General features: G+C 33.6%; 1 protein-coding gene across 5 annotated transcripts in view; it reads right to left on the minus strand.

The window, feature by feature from the left end:
* Nucleotides 1–13,195, minus strand: part of bigmax (helix-loop-helix-leucine zipper transcription factor bigmax) — an 82,476-nt gene that overhangs the window by 66,023 nt on the left and 3,258 nt on the right. For 2 of the 5 annotated variants that reach the window (XM_085809985.1, XM_085809983.1), the window contains exon 2: nucleotides 7,036–7,104. The exons of 2 other annotated variants lie outside the window; for them this stretch is intronic. The gene's annotated coding sequence lies outside the window, so the exon portion shown is untranslated. Of the gene's footprint in view, nucleotides 1–6,910; nucleotides 6,932–7,035; nucleotides 7,105–13,195 lie in introns of those variants that run through there. One more of the 5 variants, XM_085809984.1, reaches the window with a different exon arrangement.

The following is a 13,195-nucleotide window of genomic DNA, read 5'->3' on the forward strand; positions in this document are numbered from 1 at the left end:
ATCTTGCTTTGCATTCGTTGGCTAATACACTCCTCAAAAGTAAAATAGCAAAACCAAGAAAGAATGTGTGTAGCAACATGCAAATTGCAGGAGTCAGAGTTGTGAGGTGGATATGCAAATGATAAAAGTTGCGCACACATTCGATCACGTGGTACGCATATGTGGGCTATAAAAGGTCAACCACTTTCCCTTCTCATAAACAGCATCTGAGGGTTTACTTGCCGCCCAACCATTGAAAACTTTAGAAGAAACATATTTTCTATGCTTCTTCTAGAGTATAATGCTTCGTAATTCCTTCAGATGCTGTTTATAAGAAGGGAAAGTGGTTGATCTTTATGTCATCAAAACTGTCGTCTTTATGTTGTGACTGAGATCAATACCATCAGTTAATGACCGGGGAACGTGACCATATTATCGACTCCATGATCTTGGTTTGTTGCGGCGTACAATAGCCACTCATGTTGGGCACAATGTGAGTACCATCCAACGTTGTGTCAAGCAGTGGATTCAGGAAGGTGTACGTGCACATAGAAGAGGAAGTGGTGCGCACAGGTGCACGTCAGAGTGCACAGACCAGTGTATTTGGTGGTCAACTACTGGAGACCCTTTCTCCACGTCACGTAACATCCGAAGCCGGTTGCTTCCAGTTTCCAGTTGGTTTTGGACCAGATGGATCTGTGTCCACCCAAACTTTAGGCAACAATTTCATGAAGTACACTTCCGTTCACGGGTACCAGCCACAGGGGTACCATAAACTGTTAAATACAAGACTAGATGCCTGGTGTGGTATCAGCGTCATAGTATGTGGACCATTGAATGGCATCAATTTTGTTCATGGATGAATCTTGTTTCTGTCTGTGGAGAAATGACAGCAGTCGATGGATATGGCAGTGAACTAGAGAATGCTACGAAACAGCCCATTTCGCCGAGCGTCACACTGGTCTTGCACCTGGCATTATGGTTGAGGTGGTATAATGTTTGATCACAAGATGCCCCTGGTATACATTAACAAGTTTGACAGCAGACTGCTACATCACACAAGTAGTGGAGCCTGTTATTCTACCATGGTTGCAGGGTGCACCCAACATGGTATTCCAGCAAGACAATGCCAAGCCACGCGTCACACAGCATACTCTTAACAGATGGCCCGGATTTGACATCCTACCCTGGCCGGCGGCCTCTCCAGACCTGAATACCATTGAACACCTGTGGAATGTCATTGGATGTGACATTAACCCAGGACCAAGGCCACAAACATTGGATGATCTGCGTACAGCAGTGGATGCAACTTGGCAAAGGCTACCTCAGGCAACCATCAATGAACTCATCGATAGCATGTCTCGCCGGATTGCGCCCTCTATTGCTGCACAAGGTTGCGACATTAAGATACTGAATAAATTGGTTTATAATGAATTTATGTGTCTGTTTTTTTAATCATTTGCATATCCATCTCACAACTCTCGATCCTGCAATTTGCATGATGCTACGAGCATTCTTCCTTGGTGTTGCAATTTCATTTTTGAGGAGTGTACATGGTGTTCGATACTCATCGGAGAGCTGGAACACGATGTTTTCGAACACATGCTCTCACTCAGAAAGCAGAAGTGTGCCATAATTTCTCACTGATTGCACGACTTTGCTTTTCTTTTCTGGACGGTCTGATGGAAAACCAAGTGCTTTCAAACGCACAAATAAACTTTTTTTTCTTTTTTTTTGGGGGGGGGTGCAAATAATGAAGTATTAAGCCAAGCTACATACAGTCATGAGAAATTTTAAGAATAAGAGAAAGTTGGGAGAAATATGTTACATAAATCAGGTTGCTGGGAAAACGGTTGGAAATCAGGAGAGTTGATAAAGGTTAAAATAAATAAATAAAATAAATTATAAAATTATAATAAAATTAATTAAATAACCTCTGATAAAGGTTAAAAATTAAAAACTAGGAGATTCGGTTACCTATTTTCAGGATGGTATTACAAATGTGAAATTAAGGCATAGATAATATTTTTAATTGAATTTATTCAGTTCCCATTTGCTCATACGTGCTAAATTTTTTTCATTAATAATCCTTAAAAGTACTTAATTTCCGTGTGCAGACATGTGTACAAACCCTTGATAATTCTGCCAAGTTATAACTATTGGCATGTTATTTAAACAGTATGTATTGTTATTTAAACAGTATGTATTATGAAGTATCTGTTTGTAGACTTAGGGGGTAGTATTTAGATGTATGTGTCTAAATCCGCCTGTGTCATTAGCTCTGTTTGTTGATGTAATTATTTAGCTGGAAATGAATCTCATTAGTAAAAGAGGTTTCTCCTCTTTCCTTTTTTTTTGGGGGGGAGGGGCTAATTTTCTATTTTTTTCCTCTGTCCTGAAAAATCAGGAGTCTCCTCATAAAAGCTGTTATATGATACAGCTAATTATCACTTATCTAGGCAGCAAGCCCCTTGGTTAGAGTATATTTAAGGGTGCTCCTTGTATTATCGTGAAGTTATTTCATTTATCACCAAGTTGGTGTTTCATTTATGGTAACCTCAGTAGTTGAATGTCATGGAAACCCTATTATGACGTAATTGGTTGCATGCTTGCAGTGAATTTGGATGATGGAAAAAGATTTGTAAGGGCTTGTGGTTAGGAAGTATGTTGCTCTTTTGTGGTTTAGACGGTAAAATGGCTGAATGTGGCAAGATTAATTTGAAGTTTCTGTACAATTTGGAACGAAAGGGGAAAAGAGCATTAATTGACTGGTGTGTAAATGAAGGTTTACTTAGCAGCCATTATAAGTTTCCTGTTTGTTGGAAGGAAATGCGTATGGACGAATGTCAGAGAATGCCGGCACTACGGAGGATATTTTTGACTCTTATCTTTGTGAATTTATGTGGTGACACCAGTATACAGATTCTAGTTCAGATAATTTTAGAAAGTTTTTGAATGCTGTTAAGGAATTTTCTTTGACTGAAGACAGGGAAATTTCTAAATAAGGTTATGTGGATATTTCCTTTGTGTAGTGCTAAGATGAATTTCTTTTTTTATGTTATTTGATTGTTTGATTTAAAATGTAGTTTAATGAGATTATAATATATATATATATATATATATATATATTGTTGGCTGCTCCTTTGACATTTTAAATGAAAACAGATTGATGTGTACATGGACAAAGTCAAGGGAGTGTGCAATGCAAAGTCTGTGCAATTCTCCGATTTTTTTTTTAAGTAAAAATAGATAGATGTGTACATGGATGTGAAATTCTTTGACTTGTTATTTTAGCTTTGTGTCGCTGTGAAAATAACGAGTGAAAGAATTGCACAAACTCGTTATCCACGTACTGCCAAAAATTGCCAATTTACGCTAAGGGGCACCTGTAAAAATATTTTTACCAACCCCTTATTTAATTATTTGAATTTCAAGACATATAGATTTGCCCCTCACTTAAAGATAGACTATCAATAACAATATAATTTTGTAAACTTAACGAGGACAGGGGGAAAAAATAGAAAATTAGCCATAAAAAAGGGAAGCAGGAGAAACATCTTTTAATAACGAGATTCATTTCCAGCTAAATAATTACATCATCAAACAGAGCTAATGACACAGGCGGATTTAGATACATATATCTAAATACTACCCCCTAAGTCTACAAACAGATACTTCATAATACATACTGTTTAAATAACAATACATACTGTTTAAATAACAAGCCAATAATTATAACTTGGCAGAATTATCAAGGGTTTGTACACATTTTGGCATATGGAAATTAAGTACTTTTAAGGATTATTAATGAAAAAAATTTAGCACGTATGAGCAAATGGGAACTGAATAAATTCAATTAAAAATATTAGCTATGCCTTAATTTCCCATTTGTAATACCATCCTGAAAATAAAATAGATCCCTAAGTAATATGCATTATTACTACACATGAATTAAAATAATTATTAATAAGTTTGAGAATAAAATAAACTTTATGCAATTTATCAAGTAGCATTAAATATTTTACACTTATAATAGTTGGACATATTTGAAAGAAGATAAGTGACATTTATATTTAACAGTTAGCTTTATGTTGATATATATATATATATATATTAATGTCTCATTTTGTCACATACTTGGTCAGTCTAGAGGTTTAGTAAATAGGAGGTAGATTTTATGTCAAACAGCATAAGTTAAAATGAGAAGTAAAATCATAATCAGCATGATTCATAACAAAAGACTGAATGTTGTCACTGCTGCTGCTTGTCTGAAGAGACCTGCTGATTAGAACAAATCTGAAAGGCCTAATGTAGGCACGGTTGGCAAGTGTTGAAAGTCAAGCCCTTTTTGATGGAGTTACTCTCGTAGCTTTGTGTAGAGTTCCAGGGCTTGTAACCCAGTTAATATACTTTAGGGTTCCAATTAGGCATTAAAGCACCAGAGGTGATAAGTTGTTTTGTATTAAGTCTCACTAGATGCAAAGAATAAGTTTTACTTCAATTTTTTACATTTTTGTGTTTTATCTTGTGACCACAGTGAGTATTAATGAAAGGCAATAACTCGCTTTAATACGTAAAGATAATTTTTAAGGGTACGCAGTTAGTTATAAATAATTAAATTAGGTAGTTAGATAACCTTAGTCATTATGGATTTACATGGCCACTATTAAATTCTATTTTTTAACAATATTTGTTAAAAAAGCCCCATTAAAATCAAAAACTAATAAAATTTCACAGTTTAAAATACACGTAATTTATGACATTGATTCTTAAACGATATTAGGATAATTACACATTAAAAGCTACAAAACATAAATGTTTTGTAACAACAACACTCAACAAAATATTTATCCATCATTTTAATTTGAAGTCTTCCCAATCATTTTGGCTAATTTATATAGATTTCCTTCTCTCTAAGCATCTTTTCTAACAATTAGAGATTTGTCTCAATATACAAACTAATGCTCTCGCTAGTTTTTGCATGCTTTATCTCTTAACTTGTCAACCTCTCCACAACGTACCTATAAGGCTTTACTTGATCTGTAAAAGTTAAATAGTCCAAAACCCCCAACAGATGTGAAGCTAATTATCACTATAGCTGAAAGTAACTACAATATCAGACAAAGATTTAAATAAGCCTCTTATTTAAAAAGAACTTAGACCATAAGGAAAGATAAATATGTTAAGAAAAAGATTCTAGCATCAGAAGTAAAACATTCAATATTATGCTTTCATTGTTCTTCCAGACATTCTCCAAAAAGTAAGAAATTCATTGCAAACATTCTGTAAAATACATCCATTATGTGTTGATACCATGAAGACATTTTTCATTTTGTCACATATTTCTTGAATCTTCTAGAATTGTGTGTCTAATAATCTTGCCTTCAAATCCTACTAAACTTTCCAAGCTGCAATGTCTAAAATCCCAAAGAAAAATTATTCCTAGCAATCCTGTAGCAGCAAAAAGCCAGAAATATTTTGGAATAAAAAAAAAAAGGAGGGAAAAGTGTAAAATTAATTTTATAGAGAAAACTGATGCATATTCTGAGAATTTTGAATATTTCGAGACAATTACATGGGAAAAACTCTTACAATGAAAAAATTAAAAAGAAGACATTTTTAATTAATTACATAGCTAATTTTGCTTTTGCTAAGTGCTATTTCGTAAATTGTGCTTTATAGCATTATACCTTGTTTATTTTTCAGATTCAAAATAATGTATAAGTTGCCAAAATGAAACTTTATAATATGACAGCAAAAAATAAAAATGTTTTATTTAAATGTTATTTTTAAATATAATTTCAATATATTACCATTCGATGTTTTAAAAAAAAATCGTCAAAAAATTCTCAAATCTCGGAATTACAAATTTTCTATAGAAACTGATCTTAAAATCATCAAAATGTTGATAATCGCCAAAAGTCGCCAAATTTAGAACCGTTTAATAAAAGAATTCACATCCCCAAAAGTGAAAAGTTGTTTAAAAGTTCTTTATTAGAAAAAATGAATTTCGAAATGCTTATGCTTCACTTCTTGCTTAGAAACTCAAGTAATCCATCATTTATATTAGAAATAGAAACAAATTATAACCCATGAACCCATTCAAAAGATAACCATATACGTCAGTGAATCAACAAAAATATTCCTCCAAAATGCTAATTCACACTCAAAATGGCAGTCGTAAAAACAGACAGAAATTTCAGATGATTAAAATTAAGGACCTTCTGCTGATTTTGGCCAAAATTAAGAACCAAACTTCGATTCCAAAAAAGCTAAGGACTTTTCAGGACTCTTTAGGACTGTAAGAACCCTATTATCTGTAGCTGATTGAATCTATGCAAGTAGCTCATAGTTGCTACCAGATTCACCACTGTTTCACATGTGCTAAAGCTTGTTCCTACACGGCTAGAACAGCATTCTATGAAAGCATAGCTAATAAAATTATATTTTTGTAATTCTTTTCTCAATTAAAATTATTTTTGTTTCTGAGAAAATTCTCAATTTTAAAAAAAATAAATAAAAAAATCACTTGACTTTTGAATTTGGTAGCTTTGCAGATATGTGCTTATTTAAATGTGTGAGGAAACATATGGCTTGGCCAACTGGAAGGCGAAATTGCATGAAGTTTAGTCTACAATTTTTAACTTTTGGAGTCAACTAGCATACAATTCTTCATGATTATGGATAAAGAAGTAGCTTTCAGCTGTATATGATTTTCATATATGATTTTCATATGATTTCCACTTCTGACACCACATATAATTCTACTTTCCTTTGAGCATTACAGCAACTGTACAGCTGTTCCGGATCCTTTTGGAAAGATGCAATTTTCCTTTCCTTTTCCCTCTTTTATTTAGGAGTGGAAGAATGAGAATGGCTTTTTCTTTTTTATTTCACCATCAACCTCAGATCAATTACAGCTAAAGCTTACCTGAATTATACAATACTTTTTTTGATAATCCTTTTCTAACAGAATATTTTCAAACAATATTTTCCACCTTATGTTAATTTTGCTGCATTTACTACATTTCCAGACAAATCGAATAAAAGAATTATCTGGAGCAGGGCTTAATTTCTAAGATGAGAAGTGCCGGAGCCCTATGGAAGACCATCAGCGAAGAGGAACTAGAGTAAATAAATAAGTAAAATGACGATTAAATGCATTAACAATTTAAAAATTATATAGGTTATTATTATCAAATCAATTAATAGCTATTTAATTAATGTTTATAAATTGTTATTTAATAAATAATTATTATATAATTAATTATAATTTAATTAATAATTATTACTTATTGAAATAATTAAAGATTGAAGTAATTAAATAATTAAAATTAAATAAAATGTAAAGAGATAAATTGAAATTTAACCCACGATTTTTAATATAATTTTATTGTTAAAATCTAATTTTCGAGATAAAATTTCTTCTGAAATTGTTATTCAATTAGATAAAAGAAGTGCCGCAGCCTTCTTAGTCAGGGCTCCGGTGCGTTCCAGCTAGAATTATGATTTATTACAAAAATTAAGAAGCACCGGAGCCGAAATCCAGTGGGCTCCAGCCCAATTTAAGCTCTGATTGTATGAGGGGAGGAGTTCTTTTATCATTACAAAAATTAAATATACTTAAAGTATAGCTGATGAAAATTCCGGGATAAAACAGAATGATGGTATGAGTGGGTAAAAACAAAAAATGAGGGGAATCTTCATGAGAGAGAACCTTCTCTTTGACCACGGCTCTCTGTTGATATAATTATAGCGATGAAGCAGATGTATGTCAGGGGTAAAATGAGTCCTGAATTTGTCTCCTAAGGATGAATGTAAAGTTGCTGGTTACGCTTCCCCCTCCCATTAGTGGGTACTGTGGGAAGACGATGTGTAGGACGTGCTTGAGCAGTTTATCTCAGTATTCCACTCTTATTGTACTCGCTGTCACTTAACGCACATTTAAGAACACAATTTTTCCTTCCTGCGAGAATAACTAACTGTAAGCATCGATAACAATGCACTAGATATGATCAGGGCTAAAGAAAGAGATACGATGGCATGGCGAGAAATTTACGCTTTCCTAAACAAACTCCCCCAAATTTATTGCTTTTCTTAGAGGGAAAGGTTTCCGCATGTGAGTGAGGGTACTTTGTTGAACGTCTCATGTTCTCATAAGTTTGTATTTCTAGGGAAATAGAGTATTGCAAAGTCTGCTTATTGTTAAACTAAAACATTAGAATTCTAAATTCTTTTGCGTCTAAATTGTGGTTCAGTTTTTTATAAAAAAAAGTACCAGAGCTCATCTTATTTAGGGCTCCGGTGCGCTCCGGGTAAAATTGTAATTTATCTTAAAAATTGAGAAGCACTGGAGCTAGGCTCCGGCACAATTCAAGCACTAATTTGAAGGCATGTTTATAGATCATCAATTTAAATCTGGTAAGATGGCATGCAGAAATTATAAAATTAAAAACATGAAACCGTAATTTATGAAATAAAGAGCAATTATGATCTAAAGGGTATTAAAAATTTACAAAAAAAGCTTAATAATTATTTGTTTACTTTATTAAACATTTCTTTCAATGCACGCATGCGTAAAGCATACATTACGCATAGTCAAAATTAAAAAATTGTAAACAGAAAAGTATTTGATGTGTATTCGTAATATTTATGACGACGAGAAATTTGATTTAAATCATATCAAAGACGGAGTACATCGAGATGAAATGCTACATTTAGTAAGGAGTTATAAGCCGAATAAAATAAAAACATCTGCCCTGAAGATAAGGATAGTGCTGACAGATCAACTTCCATTTAACTGCTCACCGTGACGTCCCCCCCCTAGCAGAGCAGCACAAATTGATAAACAGATTTCGGAATGGTTAGAGAAACAAAAGATATGCCTTTATACATTTTTTGCAGCAATTCCACTTTTTGTTTGATGGATATCGAAACATGCTTTCGCTTTGTAGATCCTTTGGCAGCTCCAGAACCAGAAATTCTTTTTGACATAATCGAAAGTTCAAGCTTACTTTTATAAAATTGCTCTAACAGTCTGCAAAAAATAATTAGTTGGATTAAATTAGAAGATTATGGAACAACGCAATCTGCAACATTAACTGAAATAGATAATTAGATAATTTTAGCTTTGCTTATACCATCCGTTATACATTAAACACGTATGCGTAAATGTATTATGCGCATGCGTAAATGTATTATGCGCATGTGTAAAGGTACTATGTGCATTCGTAAATGCATTATGCGTTTATGCATATGCATGAAGTTTGTAGCTTTGAGGTCCGGATTATAGATCATTCCGGATTATGGACGTTCGGATTAAAGACTTTTGACTGTCTATGTTTTTTTTAATTAATCAACAAATTAGACGTGCATTAGTGGATGTGTGTGTGTTGGAAATTAGTCGCAAATCAACTTGAAAATAAGCATACTGATATATGGAAAGGGGAGAGCTTTTAGTAATGATACTTTCTCTATAGCTATAAATGCACAATATTTTATTTTTTAGAAATTGTTTATTTATTTATACAAATGCCAGATATTTGACCACTAAGCCATTAATCTTGATCTTGCTTCCAATACTTAAGAACAACTGAATTTAAAAGTAACAGGTGTAGTGCATTCATCAATATGCTCCTTATCTATAGACTGTCCGGAGTTGCAAAGAGTACAGACTGAAAAGTCCATAAGTCGAATTCTAAAAAGATCGGCATTCAAACAATCATGCCCAGTCAAAAGAGGAAAGGTACTATTCTGTTTTGAGGGCCGTAAGAAAATTGCAGCGAAAATGTCTGCGCAGCGGCAAATCTAGCAAACGCGCCCATTTAACAGCACGCTAAATCTAGCGTACGCGTTGATTTCAGATTGTGTAAGTTTAGATAGTTCTATATTTCTTAAGACGCCATTGAAATACTAGTTTAATTTTTAATCCTTTTTTGATATCCTATGGATTTAACAATTTGGAAATTGCCCATGACGAAAAGTTGGCAATAGAATTTTGGGTAAAGTGCAGAATCACCCACTGCTTGACGCGTTTTTAAGAATTGCACATACTCGGTATCCATGTGCATATCAACCTCTTTTCACTTTAAAAAAAATCCTAGAATTGCACAAAAATGGCACTGCGCACACCCTTGACTTTATCTATGTACACATTGACCTATTTTCACTTAAAAAGTAAAAGAAAATTGACAAAAATCCAATTGTTTTTACCCTTGTAAAAAGCGGCAAACAAATAAGTGAGCGATTCTGCACTTTACCGAGAATATTTTCAAAGAAAAGGCATCATTCATTATAGAAAATTACGTTTGAACAACCAACGAGATGAAATTATGCTTTAGCGATAAGTCGGTAGCGAAATACCGATGCAGGCATCCATTCAGTTATGTTTAGCAATTTTTATATAAATTATAATAATGATCTGAAATATTTGTTTACTCTTATGCTTCCATTCAGTCATGTTTAGCCTTTTTCATATAAATTATAATAATAAAAAAGTATTATATGAAATTAACCTTTCATCTAAATTAAAACATCAATCTTAGATAGTTACTTACTAATATACTTCCTTTCTTGCCGCAATTATTAGTGTTGTCGCAATTCTTTTTGGCAGCATTGGCATCAGCGATAATATGGCGATTTTTTACGGCCCTCGAAACACCAGGAAATAACCTCACAACTACAGGATGATGCCTTAAGTCGAATTTTAAAAAGATGGACATTCAAACAATCATTCTCAGTCAAAAAAGGAAATAACCTCACGACTACAGGATGAGGAAAATCTGGAATAACTGGCTTTGAACTAGTGAGACACTCCCAATCCTTTCCTTTAGCTCCATTTGATAGATAGAAGACAAACCTCCCTCTTAAATTCTGATTTAGTTAGGAGTTTTCCAGAATTAAAAGTCATATGGTTCTTAGTGGCTTAAAAAAGAGTTGTTCATTTCTCTGACAGGAAATTGGCCCTTTCATATCCCTTCATACCACAAGTAGTAGGAATCCACTGCAAGAGAATTGGGTACTTTTCCGTTTTGCCGGCGCAGGCGATAAAGTCGCCAGTAATGGTACAATTGATGCCAAACAGAATATCCTCGCTGGTAACCTTTTACGCCTCACTTTCAAAATAAGTCGCAGCCATTTCTTATCAGATTGATTGTTTCTTTCAATACTGGCATACAATTACATAGAATTTTTAGCAGATAGTTCAATTTTATGTCCTAAGGCCATTCGCAGTAATCAAGTCAATTAGGATGCAATCACACCGCTCACCCAAAGGCAAAGTCAAGAGTTAAATTCATCAATTCTAATGAGAATGCACTAGCGAAGTAAAGCACTGCAGCTTTACATAATTTCAGAGTAAGCTATTCGAACGAATTGAATTCTTGCATTTCAACTTATATTCCAAATTAAGATTTAACTTGAATTTAATGTAGATAATTACTGAGAGAATTAGATTTTTGTAACGTAGTTTATGTGAAGTGATATGAACCGCGAATCAGGATGTTCAAACATGAAAGCATAGTAAATTCTTAAATTAACGCATTTTTACAAATTTAATGTCTTTATTTATTGGCTTTTTACAAAATTTTAAAAGATATTAAAATGTTTATGCTTTCAAAATAAAAAATTCTTAGAACTAACATTCGTTAAAATTTTTTATTTGTGTATATAATACAGTCAAAAGTCGTTAATTCGGACACCCATAATTCGAAATGATCTATAATATGGACCTCAAAGCTACAAACTGTGCATGCGTCGCGTTGACGCTTGCGCATAGGCGTTTACGCATGCGCATAAGACCTTTACTGCTGCGAATATGCATGTGCGCATGCGCATAAAACATTTACGCTTGCGCGTTTAATGTATAACGGACGGTATAAGCTAAGCTAAAATTATCTAATTCAGTTAATGTTGCAGATTGCGTTGTTCCTTAATCTTCGAATTGGATCCACCTTATTATTTTTTGCAGACTGTTAGAGCAATTTTATAAAAGTAAGCTTGAACTTTCGATTATATCAAATAGAATTTCCGATAAATATTTACTAATATGTAAAGGATCTACAAAGCGAAAGTATGTTTCAAAATCCGAAATCTGTTTATCAATTTCACGCTGCTCTGTGACGGGGGGGGGGGGGGGGGAATGCCGTGGCGTGCAATGAATTGGAAGTTGATCTATCAGCACTATCCTTATCTTCAGGGCAGATGTTTTTATTTTATTTGGCTTATAATTCCTTACTAAATGTAGTATTTCATCTCGATGTACTCCGTCTTTGATATGATTTAAATCAAGTTCCTCATCATTATAATTCGCTTCCGATAGTGAAGAAAGTGACACAGAGGTTATTGAAAAACGAAAAAATTTCGATTGACAAATTAGTCGGTATTCTCGACACAGCAATTATAGAACTTGAACAGCGGAACTTCGTAACTAAACAAGAAATTATGTCTGTTTAATAAAGAGAAAGTATTATCACATGAAACGAAGCAACTTAAACAACTCACATTGAAAGAAATGTTTAATAAAGTAAACAAATAAATATTAAGCTTTTTCTTTTTGTAAATTTTGATACCCTTTAGATCATAATTGTTCTTTATTTCATAAATTGCAGTTTCATATTTTTAATTTTGTAATTTCTGCATGCCATCTTACTATATCAAAACTGATGATCTATAATCCGGAAAAATCGATATTCCGGAATCGCCGGAGTCCCGACGAGTCTGGATTAACGACCTTTGACTGTATATTGTCACTGCTTGGCAAGATTTGCGCCGGCGAACTGGAAGCGTACCCAGAATTGAGTCAGCCAGAGTTTTGAGAATCTTTCTACATTCGGAAATTCATTCGAAAGTGCAAACTTTATTGTTGGAGATAGTCTGCAAAACAAAATAACAGCCCAAGGGAAATTACTCTTTTTAAGTGCTTAATTGATTCAGTAAAATAAATATAGCCTCAGCTTTACTATCAAATTGGTAGTAGCTGTTCTATCTTATAGAATGCAAAATGGTTACAATAGATTCTTGCACCAGCTCCAGTACCTCGCTCAATCAAGGAGCGATCGGTGTAAACATGGATCCAGATGTTACCGGGATATTTTCTCTCAATAGTTTCATAAGCAATGATTCTGATCTGGACAGTGGGCATCTCACTCTTATCAAGTTCAAGATATACGCAGAAGTCACCATATTCAAGAGGACACAAAGTCATAGTCATTACATT

The sequence above is a fragment of the Stegodyphus dumicola genome, chromosome X2 (assembly GCF_044657685.1).
Source record: "Stegodyphus dumicola isolate Sdum_Otavi_A_Nest chromosome X2, ASM4465768v1".
NCBI lineage: Eukaryota > Metazoa > Arthropoda > Arachnida > Araneae > Eresidae > Stegodyphus > Stegodyphus dumicola.